Below are 16243 nucleotides of genomic sequence, written 5' to 3' on the forward strand. Positions count from 1 at the left end.
AATTTTGGAAAATCAGAGGATGCCTGAGGAGTGGAGAAAAAGTGTTTTGGTACCTATCTTTAAGAATAAGGGTGATGTGCAGAGCTGCAGTAACTACCGAGGGATAAAATTGATCAGTCACAGCTTGAAGTTATGGGAAAGAGTAGTAGAAGCTAGGTTAAGAAGGGAGGTGATGATTAGTTTTCAGCAGTATGGTTTCATGCCAGGAAAGAGCACTACAGATGCAATGTTTGCTCTGAGAGTGTTATTGGAGAAATACAGAGAAGGTCAGAAGGAGTTGTATTGTGTCCTTGTAGACTTGGAGAAAGCATATGACAGGGTGTCTAGAGAAGAGTTGTGGTATTGTATGAGGAAGTCGGGAGTGGCAGAGAAGTATGTAAGAGTGGTACAGGATATGCACGAGGGTAGTGTGACAGTGGTGATGACTGCAGTGGGAGTGACAGATCCGTTAAAGGTGGAGGTGGGATTACATCAAGGATCAGCTCTGAGTCCTTTCTTATTTGCAGTGGTGATGGACAGGTTGGCAGATTAGATCAGACAGGAGGCCCCGTGGACTATGATGTTTGCAAATGACATTGTGATCTGTAGTGAGAGTAGGAATCAGGTTGAGGAGACTCTGGAGAGGTGGAGATATGCTCTAGAGAGCAGAGGAATGAAGGTCAGCAGGGCTAAGACAGAATATATGTGTGTAAATGAGAGGGAGGGTAGAGGAATAGTGAGGATGCAGGGAATAGAGTTGGTAAAGGTGGACGAGTTTAAGTACTTGGGATCAACAGTTCAGAGTAATGGTGAATGTGGAAGAGAGGTGAAGAAGAGAGTACAGGCAGGGTGGAATGGGTGGAGAAGAGTGTCAGGAGTGATTTGTGACAGACGGGTACCAGTAAGAGTGAAAGGGAAGGTCTACAAGAGGGTGGTGAGACCAGCTATGTTATATGGGTTGGAGACAATGGCATTGACAAAAAGGCAGGAGTCAGAGCTGGATGTGGCAGAGTTAAAGATGTTAAGATTTGCACTCGGTGTGACTAGGATGGATAGGATTAGGAATCAGTATATTAAAGAGTCAGCTCATGTTGGACTGTTTGGAGACAGAGCAAGAGAGATGAGATTGCGTTGGTTTGGACATGTGCTGAGGAGGGATGATGGGTATATTGGGAAAAAGATGCTAAGGATGGAGCTGCCAGGTAAGAGGAAAAGAGGAAGGCCTAAGATAAGGTTTATGGATGTGGTGAGAGAGGACATGCAGGCAGTTGGTGTGACAGAGCAAGATGCAGAGGATAGGAAGAAATGGAAAGAGATGATCCATTGTGGCGACCCCTAACTGGAAAAGCCGAAAGATCATGATGATGATGATTTTTATTATTTAAAAAGGCTTTCACTTTCTTCTGGAGGGTATATGCTGTCAACTCATACACAGAGCTGTACATCCTTCTGCAGTGCACAGGTACAAAATAAAATCTTTGGAATGCAGTTTATAATATCAAATTTTATTAAAATGATAGTTGATATACACATATACAGATGCATACAAAGAATCACTAAATAACCTTTGGTGTTTGAGGCAGGCATAGATTGTAATATGCATTTGGATCCCAAAAGTCTGGGCCTTTCCACCCACACCAGCCCTAAAAGAAAAAAAAAAAGACAAAGAAATAAATGCATTAATGTTTGCAAATCTTATGTTATGCTTATTTCTACAGTTTCCTCATTAGCTCTATTATTCTAATGCATTGTATCTACTATTCTTAAACTGCCACTTACAGAAGGTGTCTAATCTGATGCCCCTGACAACTACTGTTCAAAAACAGTCACATATGGACCCAACTCTGTAGCTGAGTAATTATTACTTCAGCTTAACTATTCCAACATCAAGGACTAAACAGTATATGTTGCTTTTGCACAGACATACATTTGTCTTTATGACAGTTTTGTGTGTGCAATTATTCTTAGAGCCTTTCAAGTGGCACTATGTACAGTCTTCTCAGCATTAAGACAAATGACAAATGCAACTTTCTTTATATATGTAATCCAGTACTGAGTACCACAACAATGCCTGAAAATTTTATAGCTGTATCCAGTATGCAGACTATATCAGTAAAACTATACATGGCGATACAAAATTCCATTGCTAACAGCTATCAATCCTGGCACTCAGTAAATCATGTGGCACAACAAGATGACATTTTAAAATACGGTGTCAAAATGGAAGGAATTATACCTGATTTTTAAAAAAATTGCATATAAATACTGTTTATATGGAATCTTTTGCTCTGGACACAGTCAGTTGTTCTGAATGAGGAGCTTACCAAACATAATCCACTGAAGGACATAAATCTATGTTACACCTGCTAAATCATTCCTTACTCAAGTGAGGGCAGCAAAGAAAAACACTTCCTATTTACAGGTGATCTGGGAGTACTCTCTGGTTAAGTGATTTGGTCAGTTACACATGGCCCATGTGGAAGCTAAAGGGATCAAACTCGGGACAAGAAGAAGCTCAACAACAGTGTAAAGCTTCATCCCTTATAGCTAAAATCCTACCAAAAATTTGCACTCAAGTAGAACAATAAAGTATCAATACCACTATATGTAGTTTTGACACACAGACTGGTTCTGCAAGAAGTATTGAATGAAAAAAGACTGGAAGTTTGTTGACTACGTATGTTAAATCAGTGGAAAAAATGTAAAACATAAATCCCAGTAAATTAAGTAAAACAGTTTATGTTATTATTAATAGTTGTATAAAAGTTTCCTGATATAAGCTTCATGTTATTTTGTAAAGTAGTTCTGTATAGTATATAGTCAGGGGTATTTTAGCTGTAAGGTGGGGGTCTTATTAGGGACTTTTGTATACCTTTGTGAAATTAAAATGAAAAGTATCCATTCTTAGTTGTAATGTATCTGGGCTTTAGACTGTAGCAAGATAACAAAGGCTGGAAAGTAGCAAGTTAAAGATAATACTATGAGCTTTGGCTGTTGGGGAAAATGTAAATGCATACAGAGTACATTATATATATACATATAATTAAAAGACAATTTCCCCTTTTATAGAGATATGGGTGTTCAATGTTTTTATTTTAGGTTAGACACTTTTTAAGTGAAAAGACTTAAAAAAGCGAGAATATGTATAACAAAAAAGCAGGTCTTTCTTGCATTTGCAAAGTAACTAGCTGTTTTTCCCACTAGCACCTACCCTTTGCCAATGGCAAATAATCTGCAGATTTGGGCAATTAATCATGAGATGTCTAAATGGGTGTGTTCTAAGTGAAATGTGAGAGTTACAATGTAATGAACTTTTAAAGGGATACTTGGCAAACAGTTCAGTGAAAAATGTAAAGTGGGGAACAAAGTTTGAACCTGATGGAAATGTACAGCTATACAAGCTGTTGCTGCTCCTTCACTTTTAGTATTTTAATGCATTAAATATAACAGTGCACAATTTAGTTTAACATCAGCCAATGAACTTTTTCTTAAGGACAAAAGTTAATGTTTACTGAAGGCATGCGTGCTGTTCTTCACATATGGGAAGGGAATACAGATAAGAACTGACAACAGTCTGTGTAAGTGGGAAAAAAGGCTGTAGAATGCACATTAGCATGGTTAACCTTAACTTCAGAATAAGTAGCACCTCTGGGTGAAGCTGCTGATGTGGGACAACAACTCCAACTTAGATAGGAAGACTTCATTTTTTGGAAACTCTGTATAGTTTTACAATTTTGTTGTGGGTTAATAGGGGAAGGGAGGTTTGAAAACTGTTGTTTCTTTAATGATTTCTTGAAATGAAAAGCCAGGACAATATGGCATGGGATTAAACAGAGATGAGAAAAAGCAACTACTATACGTACAAGATTAGCCTGCCAATCAGAATGCGTATACGAGCTGCAAAACACGGGTATATTTTCAAACGTCTCATGTATAATGTGCAGGAGCAATAGCTAATTGGCCTTACAAGTGCAGACAAAAAAGAGAAGACCACTTTACTTTATTAAGAACTGTAAGTTCAGATAGCAATGTTACAGGAGATTGTATCTAAATAGAAAGGAACATGTGAATTTGACAAAGAACAGATTTTAGGGTGTCAGCAGCATATCAGGGACAAAAGGAAAGAAATAATACTGACTGTTAGAGTGGTCCCAACAGTGTGAAAATAGGAGAAAAGGACAAAAATAGTAGATATTTAATAGTAGGGGGTTATTCTTAAGGTAAGTGGAGGATTGTGCTGGCATGTATTTATATTTCACCTAAAACTATTGTTATGGAGCTAATTTGGGCAGACATAAGTTTTCAGTGGGGATTATTATTTATGGGTGTAGACTGAAACCCAATATGCAAAAATGAGAATGTTTCCGAGGGGCCTTGATGGGAATATATTACAAGAGATAGTAGATTTCTAAGAAATCTATACAAGAATACTTGGTAATGGAAGATGTGAATTCAGTAGCAGGAACTAAGATAGAATTTACATACTATTCCCCAAGACACAATAAATGAGCTAGACTGGATAGAAATTATATTCCACAATAGCACGTGCATTGAATTGAAAACTTCTGAGACCCACCCAATAACAACATACCATGCATAAACAAAAACAGACATTAGCACTTTCTTATTTTTTTAGAGAGAGAGAGAGAAATTTTAAGTAGTGGGAACAATTTCAGAGTAATAAAGAAAGACCAGAATTATTTCAGAAGGAATAGCTAATAAGTAAAACAAAACAAAAATGGGTTTAAAAGCATAGCAGCAATAAAGGATAAAGAAATGTGAGAAATATGTAAATGGAATTATCCTGAGGGGTTGAAAAAACTTTAGTTAAAGTAATGCAGAAGAAGGAGAATGTCACAGAACAAGTACATGAGCAAATGCAGAGTGTTGAAGGAAACGTAAGAGTGTATTTGGCCAATACACGAGTTTAGACAAGTCACATTTAAGCAAGTACTTTTTGGTAACAACTCCACGGTGCAAAAACATTTAGCACAGTGAGTAATGAAAGAGAAAGTATTAAAGAGTTAGTAGCCAAATTTAGGGAGCCTATGACAAGAAAAAGTCACCAGTGATCCTACGGTTTTATCAGAAATATTATGAAAATTTGTATAAAGTAGAGGAATAGGGAAACCAGAAAAGGCACTAGTGGAAGCATTTAAGAAATAATTAGTTATGCCAAGGTTAAAGGAAGATAAGATTCTACCAACTAATAGCTAAAATAAGAAGAGATGAAATGAAAACAGTGATGCATAATCAATCAACAGGGAAGCCTCCAGGAATAGACGGCATTCCTGAGGACATCTGGATGTTAGGATGGAAAAGACTAATAAAGCTCTGGAAGGCTTAGCAATATTTTAAGGGTGTGGGGTACCAGCATCTTTGAAAAAAGTAGTGGTTGTACTACTGAATAATTTTTGAATCTGATTTCATATAAACCCATGTCAATTTTAAACAAATGTTATGAACTGCTTATGTCTGTACTAGCTAAAAGAATGGCAAAGATGTTACTAAAATTGACAACTACAGATCAGTGTGGTTTTGTGGACAGGATGCAAATATTTGACAATATTAACAGGACAATGATGGGCCGAAGAGATGCAGAGTGCAAGAAACCACCAGTATTGTTGGCGCGTTCTGACAGAGACAAAGCATTAAATAGAATCAGCTGTGATTTTATGAGCAAGGCAATGGTAGCACTTGCATTCCCTGACAAAACAGTGTTAAGAAAGAAAATATACTGTATGAAGGGCGGGAAGCAAGAATTAAAGTAGGATAACTTCTCTCTTACAAGCTGTCTAGGAACCAGGCATGGATGTTATTTTCTTTACATCTACAGCCATTATCAAAGACAATAACAGCCTCTTAAATTCAAGACTAACTGGTGTGGTAATCAAAAAAGTAAGCCTTATTTTACATCTGATAAATTCCAGAAAAGGACATTTTGTGAAAGTTTAGGTCTTTTGGGGGATATAAAATAAATGAAGATAAAACAAAAGCAATAGCAGTATACTATGCACCATGAATGAATTGGTTCAACAATGCTCATACTTATGGAGACATGATATGATGAAGTATTTAGATGTATGAACTAAAAAAGGATTATGTTACAGCAGCTAAGGATATGTGGGAATAAACTACATAAAGTATACAAATGATGACAAACAGTTGAAGCAAATTATTTGGGAGGGGGAAGAGGGCACAGCTAAGTGGAATGTATTGTCTCTTCCCAGAGAATAAGGTGGTTAAAGGTTACCTGAACTGAAGGGGTGCCTTAAAGCTATGCTGTTATAAATCAAAGTGGAAACGGATGATGATGACATAGGGAGGCATTCAACAGATTAAGAGAGACTAGAATTTTGGATGTAACAACTACACAGAATACTAAACTCACAACATAGAACATAATCTAAAAGGGATGTCTGTCAGCAGGGATACTGAAGATAGGAGAGACAGGTGGAATTTACTAAAGGAAACAAGCAAAGGAATTAAGGTATTGGAGGCAAATAACTCAGAAGGGAAATGTAATAGAGTGGGATGAGGCTAAGCAGTCTGGACTACAGGTTACAGATTACCTTCATTATTAAGGATTGATAAACAGCAGCATAGTAAAGAAAGGGATATGGCAGTGCTAAGCAAAAGATCAGCACTGGCAGAGTTCTCAGATTAGTCAAGAACGGAGGATGCTTTTAAAAAGGGATGATTATTAGGTGTATACAATATTGCAGGATGACTATAAGAATCAATCAGAGGAGGTTAGAAAACGCTGGAAAAAAAGAGCATGAAAAAGGCAAATTACAAATGGACAATGGAAAGAAATCTGCATGGCTCCTAAGTATGCAACAAAGTCCAGAAGGTTTAGGACTTTTGCATGGAAATGTCTGAATGGGTAATGTTATACCACAAGTACACTTCAGAGAATTTTCCATCAGATAGATTAACAAATGTTGGGAATGTGATGGAGAAGACAGACTAGTAAACCATCCACTAAATGTCCCATCCCTCCAGAATCTACTCCAACCCTATCACACCACCAAACCACTAAGATCCAGCAACAAAAATCACTTGCAGATCACTAAAGCCAATAACTCTGCTGGTGAAGCACTATTCTCTTGCACCATAGCCAAATTATGGAACTCCCTCCCACCCACAATTACCTCCGTACCATCATGCACCCACTTTACTAAAAACGCACCTAAAAACATGCTGGCTATGCCCTTGCAAATCCCATTCTGAAATCACCCACCCCATCCAACCACTACCCTTCTTTCCACTCCACTAACTACCTTGATTATAGCAAGCTCAGATGCTCATAAGCCTAGTACTTATTATACAGCAGGAACTTCTTATTGTAACATTTGTTAATGTCTGTTATGTACTTCACAGATAAAGATTCTAGTTGTCTACTGATGTACTATGTTCTTCATCTGTAAATATGTTATATTGTTAATTGCTATGTAATCCAGTGTAACTACTGTCTGTTTATTTTAACTGTGGAGCTTTTCTCCCCGGGCCTCCACTGAAAATGGACCTACGCCTAGTCGGACACTCCTGGTCAACAAATGTAAATAAAATAAATAAAATAAAAAAATAAGACAGATGGACAGGAAATTGTGAATTTTTTTTTTTGGAATGTCATAAACTGGCAGACTTCAAAAATTCCTTCAAGAACACTGACACAAACGTTGGGGAAACAAATGACATTAGCTAAGAAAAACAATTATTTTGACCAGGGATAGCAGATCACCTTTAAATAGACATATCAAGAAATACGTTTAATTCCACTGGTCACCAAAAAGCACTTACTAGAAAATGGAAATTAAAATCTAAAGCAACAGTAATGGAAGTTTTTAATACTTTAAAAGGGATACAATAACTGGAGGTGGAATATTTAGAAAACAGAAGGAGCAAAATTCAAATAAAAGGAATTTGTAGGAAAAACACATGCAGAATAATGTTCAGAATGAAAAGTGAGATTTAAAGGAAGGCAGGAACTGGGTAAATTATACATTATTGGAGTGAATGAGAGCTGTTAAAAAGAAACATGCACATTGGGTAACGACAATAGTGGAAACTGTTATTACAATTTTTCTTTTGAATTAATGTACATGATGCATGCTGCATCTTAAAATGTGATGATTTAATAAAGAAATTAAAAAAATCCCAGCTCAATGGTAATGAAATTGTGCACATGAATGCAAGTCTTGGAAAAGGACTAAACAGTCTGGAGGGAAAAGACTACAGATATCTAGGTGGTCCCAGACATCTTCTCAGAGAATGGAGAGGGATTTGTTTTACAAACTAATAGTAGCAGGCTAGAGATGGATCTTATAAACTACCATCATACAGCAGGCAGTGGAAAAATGCTTGATTTAATAGCACATAAAGACATAATGACACATTTGGCAGTAAGTGCTTGGTGTGTAACATCTCTGTAGGTGCAGCCTGACAAGGGAGATATAAATGGAAGCTTAGCAATGGGGCTGAGGCAGAATAACACCCTCACAGCCTTTCCTCAACACCAAAGGACTACAGCTTTAATACTGTGTCCATCACTGCTACAGAAGCTGACTGATGGCCATGACATACCCATAAAGGCTGTGGAATATATTTACACTGCTTCCAGATTTGTTGAGTGGATTATCCTTCTTTCTTCTAATCAGTATCAGGGTTGAAGATCAATGTAGATGGAAAAATCCACAGCAGGTGAGCAAACTGCAGTTAAAGTCATATGATTATGATCTTTAAAAATCAGATATAGTGAGGTGTGTGTCTCTGGGTGTTTCCCTACATTTTAAGAAGTGCATATTCCCTGAATCTTTGATCAGATGAAACAAACCAGCCAAAGCTTCAACTAAATAAAACTGAAAAAAAAAAACTTTTTTGCAGGGGGAGCAAATCCCTCACAGCCCCTACCTTACTTGCATATTAATCCCACAGCTGTACATCACAGGAGAAAAGTGAAAATACAACAGAAATGGAGTCACTGCCGGCATGCAAATAGCAACTTCACTAGCACTGATTTCCAGTGGTAAAAAGTAACTCAGAAGTTCAACTTGAAGAGTTTGAACCCCGACCACTTTACATTTAGTGAAGTAGAGGGTGATGGGCTTTGGGCTTACAATCCTCATTAACCTTCTTAAAGTGGGTGATCACTTGTATTTGTACCAGAAGAAAATATGAGAACATTGAGGGCTGAAATAACTTGTTTTGTTCCAAATATGTATTTTTTAGACTTTAAGATCAGAATAAGTATTACTTATAATTAAAAAAAGAAGCATTTTCATATACTATGGACTGTTTACAGTTTACATTTCGTAAAGGATATGTACATACTGGTATAAATGTTGTGTATGTGTGATTATATATACACACACACACACACACACACACACACACATATATATATATATATATATATATATATATATATCACAGACGCATCTATATAAAAATGTGTATATGGTTTCTATTCATTTTTCTTTATTATATGCAGTCCTGTGTATATAAAGGTTCTTGTATATTGTAAAACAGGTCATTTCCTACAAACCAGGGTACTCTATGCCCCCTCCTCTTTGCAATCAGATAAGATGGTTTGGGAGATAACAGGAGAGAGATTTTTAAGAAGCAAGGGAAACAGAAACTGATTTATAAAGAAAAATACTATATAAGAATTTTTTTTCTACAGATGATGGATGCAATTCATATCCAGGTGAGGAAACACCTTAAGTGAGAAAGAAAAAAAATGAGCAAGGAAACTGAATATGAAACTCTTGCAGAAGATGGCAGAGAAAACTGTACATGCGAAAGGACATATGAAGTATAAAGTTTGTTTTATTTAAATTCTGCTAACCACGGGAGAGCACTAATTCACCTGGAACACATTCAGATTCAGTTCACCTGGAATACCTTCAGATTCAGCTCGGAAGAAGTACATCTCTGATGTTGGATGACCAAGAAGCAGCAGAAATAATTGGTACACTAATGCACTTCAACTTGCTACTACTGCTTTTCCCACCACCATGAAAAAACAGGCCAATGGAATGCTGCTGTAGGTAGTGCATATTCTTATCACTTTCTCCACTAGTATCTGGTTTCCTGCTAGGAATTAAAGAAATACTTGCAAAACAAACAAACAAAAAAAAGAGCACGCAAAACACATCTGCTACAGCACAATACATTCCTTTTACTGTACAAGCCACATGCTAGACCTTAAACCAGTGTTGAATTTCAACTCAAAGTCTGTAAAAATAGCTCACCAAACTGGTAAAATAACTTCTATGTTTACATCTCAGGAATGGACATTATGGGATGTTGTGTCCCATAATTACTAGCTCCAAGACAAAAAAACATGGAAGTTATTTAACTTGCTTTGCATGCCTTACTAGCTCCAAGACAAAAAAACATGGAAGTTATTTAACTTGCTTTGCATGCTAGACAGAAGACGCTGATGGACCAGATTATGGTCCACAAGACGGATAAGTCTGCTATTTAGAATATGCACGAAAATATTCCAATAGATGTAGTTCACTGTATTGCTAGCGTAAAACAGTTACCGTACAACTTGTTTGTACTTACTTGGAAGGATTCCTGGAGTTGAAACAGCATAAGACAGAGAGAAATCATATGAAGTAATACTACTACTACTATTAATAATAGTAATAATAAAAATACAATTTGTTAACCAGGTAGGCCCACTGGACACACAGTCCCTATTCAGGTGTGACCCAGAAGCAAGGTCTGGTAAAGTGACTTGCTCAAAGTCCTACAGGAGGCTAATAAGGGCTGAGGGAATCAAACCACATGTCACAGTTTTAAACATCTGTGCCAACTGCCAAAACTGAGCTGTTTCTTTGAGTAATAGTCTGAACAGAAAAGGTGACTATGTACTAGTCACTTTCATCACAGTGTTCAAACACCACCCCTCCCCACCATATAACATTCAGATGTGAGATGCTATGTACATGCACATTATGCTGTTTTTAAGGTATTACATTTTATACTGGACACTGGAATTTTTAAGAGATTTTACACTCTACATATATTTAGAAGGATGCACAGGGTACAGTATGTATGAAATTGCCACATTTATTTGATGTATATGCACATTACTGAAGTCCTGACAGCTGTTATACCATATGCTTGCACACATCTGTGACAACTAAAGCTCAGTGGATGTGTGGAACAAGGAAATCAAGCCAGTGATCCACAGATCCCAGGCATGCAGAAATGTAAATACATTACTCTGTGCTCAGGTGTTCAAAGCAGTGTGTTTTGATGTGTGTGTTCTACAAGCTGCCTACTTTACCTTCTGACAGTTTTAGGGCCTAAACGTAGATGTCACAGTGTATAACTGAATACTGCCAATACCGTATTTTATGCAAAAACTCTTGTCCACATGAATGGATGCAGGAACAATCTATGGCAGATGAGGTACACATGCAGACTGCCGGCTAAGATGGTGTCACAGACATAAGGCAGAGTACTGGGAAGCACCATTTTATGTGCACTTTTACACGTTTTACATTTCACACATACTACTCAAAGCTTTCAATACCTGTGGGAAAATAACTTCTGGTCAGGGTGAGAAAGTTAAGTGTCCCATTGTCATTACATTAAAAGTAAAAAAATACTTAATTCTATTGAACAGGGATGCTTTCTTATGCTTGTACTCAGTGACACAAATTACATGAAGATAAAGTTATGGTATCATATCTTTACGAATGAAGTCACCAACTAAGTGCACTCTGTAGCTGGCAGTCATGATGCAAACTTCAAATAGCTTTAAAGATTTGGGGTGCTATTTTTAAATACCTTGCTCAACTTTAACTTCGTACAGATGGTGCAAGGTAAAACCCGCACACTGTACCATATGCAATTCATAGAAATGTAGCAGAGGCCCTGTACTGTAGGCATACCTTACTGCACATCTGGAAGACTCCGGATAATCAGCAGGTATACAGATGACTGTCCAACTCTACTTGTGTGTTCCACAAGGCATTTAGCATAGCAGGCTACGGGCCTGATCTTCTTCTTATGCTGAAGTGTTGCTTAGTGTGACAGATAAGCATCACTATGTCTAATTAAAATACAACAATAAAAAACTCACTTTTTGCAGTAGCAAACAGATACTGGTAACGTATTTCCCTGCAGTGCAGTCAAACCTGCTACACAATAACATACCACCACTCTATCCCAGGGCAGTAATGCTACAATGCTCTCACCATTGGAAAAATCTTCTCAAGTTGACTCCCCTCATTATCATTGTATGCCAATGCACCCTGCTTTGTGGTAATGGCAACAAAGTTTGAAAAGTCCATAAATCCCTCCTTGCCATGACTGCATTGCTGGAAAGAGTTTAATGGAGTGCTACACCACTCTTTCCCTGCAACAGCTGTTACACTGCAGTCATTCCAGCAGGGCAGGGAATACTTATTGGTGTACAAGCTGTGTATATGGCTTTCTGCAAATATAACCATGCAATGGCATTAGGTTCTTTCAGTTGACCTGGCATGACAGCACATCAGGGAATACTTACTGTTCTACAAGTGGTACGTGTAACACTCTGCAAATATAACACAATGTGATGACATGCCCTTCCAGCTGACAGACTGGTATGGCATTACAACCAGAGTTTTCCCTTTCTTTGCATACTGCATACATTCTCAAGACAGTCCTGTTTTTTATCTAGCACTCCGCTGCTAAGACTCTATCAAGTGGTTGTTGTGTAGGCTATGAAAACAGAGCATTTACAAACAAAAAATACTTATTCACCTGGTGTGCAGCCATCCTTCTGGCACACATATGCATAGTACACAACTGTGCATACCACTGCATGAGCCACAAAAGTAATATGTCTTACTGTCAGTAACACAATTCATGTTTATGAACAACAGTGAGCATAGCTTCTGTTTGCAAAGGCATATCATAATACCGAAGGTCATTATTATTCCAAAACGTCCACACTGAATGAACACTCAGTAAGCATGCCTGTTTTAAATTAAGCACATCCCAACAGAAAGAAATCTGGCAGTTCAAATCTTCTCGAGTGGCCAGCTTTCTATTGGAATATGCTCCTTAATGCCATCCAAATAATATTTTAAGACAGACAGCATTAACTATTAGAAAATCAGGAAAGTCTTGCAAAATTCTAAGTGTTGCGAAGTATGGTTACCAATAACATGATCAATCGTACTACTGGTTATCGTTTCTTTCAGCTATCCACAGTTTTGCAGAACACCCCTGATTTTCCTCCTATTTTTGCCACATCCCTTATAAAATATCTGTTTTGTACATACTCTCTTATAAAGCAAAAGGCGAACAGAGACACAGTCATCCCCATTTACCCTACTGCACTGATGTACTATGCAAGTGTGTGGATGTATGTGTCTTATGCATATGCAGTACATCACTACAGAGTAGAGAAAGTGGAAATGCTCTTATACAATGAAATCATTTAAGAAAGGTAAGCAACTTCTTAAATAATTGTATAATAGCAATAATCCACTCCTGGGTGTGGGTATCCTAACTTTCCAACGGATGGCTTTGTCTGATCACGAGGGACCCACACCCAATTGTGGATTATTGCTTAACTACTAATCAGTATGGGGGACTATCTTGGATTGCCAATGTGCGACCACAATCCTTGGAGCCATTTGGATGTTCAGGTTCTTGCCAATTCGCAACAAAGGAATAATAATTTTCAAAATGAAAAACAGTATATATAATTATGTATTCTTGTGAAATCAGAAATAAAAATAATACTTTTATCAAAGCCAAAGTAATATTATCAAATATTTTAAATGTTACAGCAAAATTGCATATTTTACCTCTTCTGAAAACATACACATATTTGAGGTTATGATACTTGCCTGGCCTAAAAGCATGCACTGTGCTTTAGAAAACTGATCATCCATGTGCCTTATTGAAAATTTTATAAAATTATCTTAAAATAATATGGAAACATATGAAGTCAGGGTCAAACACGGGTCAGAACGGCCACAGGAATTTACAAACTTCAAAATTTGTAGAATAGTGAATTCAAAATAACTTTAGGTATAGCTACCAGGTAATATGCCAAACATCAAATGTAGCTCCTTTCAAAACAGAAATATATAATGCTGTTGTAGAATAAGTATTCACATATAATTTACATTTTAATTGTTTATTTGTGTTTCAGCATACAATTGTTTTTCATTAAAATTCAAGTTACAGCTGCTCCTTTGTCTCTGAAGCAAGGAGAACAGTCTAAGGGTGTTTTCTTAATTATCATAGTAACATCCTCTGAACATTTTATGATGACATATTAAACCATTTTTGAGATAAACATATTTACACACACAAAACTAATTTATGTTATTTACTGTGAATAGAAAAACATCCTCCAAGATGATTTCATCACAGTCATGTAATTTATTTTCATTAAATTACAAAAAAAAAAAAAAAATCAATGAAAGACAAATATGTATGATGAAAGCAGGCTGCCGCAATGCAAAACAGTAAAAGGTAACTCAGATGGTTGCAAGTATCTCTTCAATCCTTCTGGCTTTCTTCTGTTTTGTTCTTCCTGTTCATTCAATATAAAGGCATGGACTTCTGCCTTGGAATGGTGGTCAGCAGAACCCATTTAAGTCAACATTTCTTTTGTTTATCTCAAATAAAGTCTGTCGCCGAAAACAAAGGGTATTCTACATCCTGGGGTCCCGATTAACAGGCTAGTAGACAGAACAGACACATCTGATGCAAATGACAACACAAGGAAGTGACTGTCAAGCATCATTCAAGAAAGAGTCACTTGCAGTTTGTTGAATGTGGTTGCTTCACTGATCTCTGCTAGTAAGCTAAAACACTACATAATTAAGTTAAATAGTTTGTCCAAAGAGTTTTGTAGTGAATTAATGAGTACATGTTACTTCTTTTTGGTGATAAAAGAATGGACTGTGAGGCCGAATCACAGTATTTTGAAAGTCAATGCTGGTTGTATGCCAAAATAAGTTTAACTGATGCTCTGTATTTTACCAGTAGAGACAAAAAAAAACCTCCCAAGACTGAATGTCACTGAGGTTGCCAACAGTTTGAAAGCTATACGGACTAAGCTGCTGATTTTGATCAGACTGTTTGATGTGAATATGAAACCTTAAGGTCTCAAGTCTCAAGTGAAGTATTTGCATGACCAGGAGGAAGCCAGTGAACCAGCTAAACAGCAAATGCGCAAGACCTTAGTCAAGGAATCTAGAACAAATTAGGCAACATTTCACTGGATAGAAGGACAAGGCAAGAAAATGTAATTTAAGACTGTAGGGTTTTTGGAAGGTGAAGAAAATATAAATCTGTTATATGTGAAAAGCAAGATGGTAAAGTGGAGTAGAGTTTTGAAATGCACTATGGGAATACTACAGGTAAAATGATAATTTGTGAAATACACAATGGGAGAAGTATAGATGAAATAATGCCACTACCGCATTCAGATGTTAAACATGGAAAACCAAGGTCAGTACTGATAGAACTGCTGACCTTTTGCAAAAACAGAACAAATACTTTGGAAGTTGTGGCAACCAGGCAAAAGATTATCTGTGGTGAGGAGACCTATTTGTGGAACATAACTACTCAGAACTAACACTGAAACATAATGAAATGCTGTTTGGTTTTCGGGATGTGATAAGGGACAGTATACAGAGGAGAATGAAGTTTAGACTTGTTCCCATATATTCTAAAAGATGTTCTGGAATGGTAAAACGCTGGCTTTTGAATGTCCAGATGAACACGACCCCAAACACAGGGTACCACTTGACAAGGAAAATGTTCGATAAACCAACTTGGAAGCCAATTAATATGCACAATTTCACCTTAATGTGATGAAAAAAAAAACAGTTTAAGTGCATCTGCTTTTCAGCCCTATAAAATGTCTTATGGGACTTCATCAGCACAAACACATCACCTTAAATCAATCCTTATATAGATAATACTGTGCCAATTAACTGAATAAATCAAGTAAACACACCATTACTAAAGAGGTACGACCTCTTAAAATAACCAGAGCACTATAGTTGAATATAAAAGCAACATTAGATAAACACATGAAAGATGAACGCATAAAAACACAAAAAATATCGATGAACTAAAAGTATTGTCATTCGGTTTTTCCCGGTTAGGTGTCACTACAGTGGAACTCTGGTCCGCTCATGATTGGCACTGGATTTTTACGGTGCCGAGTTGCCAGATTTTTACGGTGCCGAGTTGCCAGCCCGACGCCCAATTTTCAAGGAAG

At 37.0% G+C, this 16243-nt stretch overlaps 1 long non-coding RNA gene across 1 annotated transcript in view; it reads right to left on the reverse strand.

Annotated features, from left to right (window-relative positions):
- Positions 1–1463: 1463 nt before the first annotated feature.
- Positions 1464–16243, reverse strand: part of LOC122799832 — a 66247-nt gene continuing 51467 nt past the window's right edge. The window contains exon 2 of the long non-coding RNA XR_006364508.1: positions 1464–1622. This is a non-coding gene — a long non-coding RNA (uncharacterized LOC122799832). The remainder of the gene's footprint in view (positions 1623–16243) is intronic.

This window comes from Protopterus annectens, chromosome 4.part0, assembly GCF_019279795.1.
Source record: "Protopterus annectens isolate FY-2018-M chromosome 4.part0, PAN1.0, whole genome shotgun sequence".
NCBI classification, from domain to species: Eukaryota; Metazoa; Chordata; order Ceratodontiformes; family Protopteridae; genus Protopterus; species Protopterus annectens.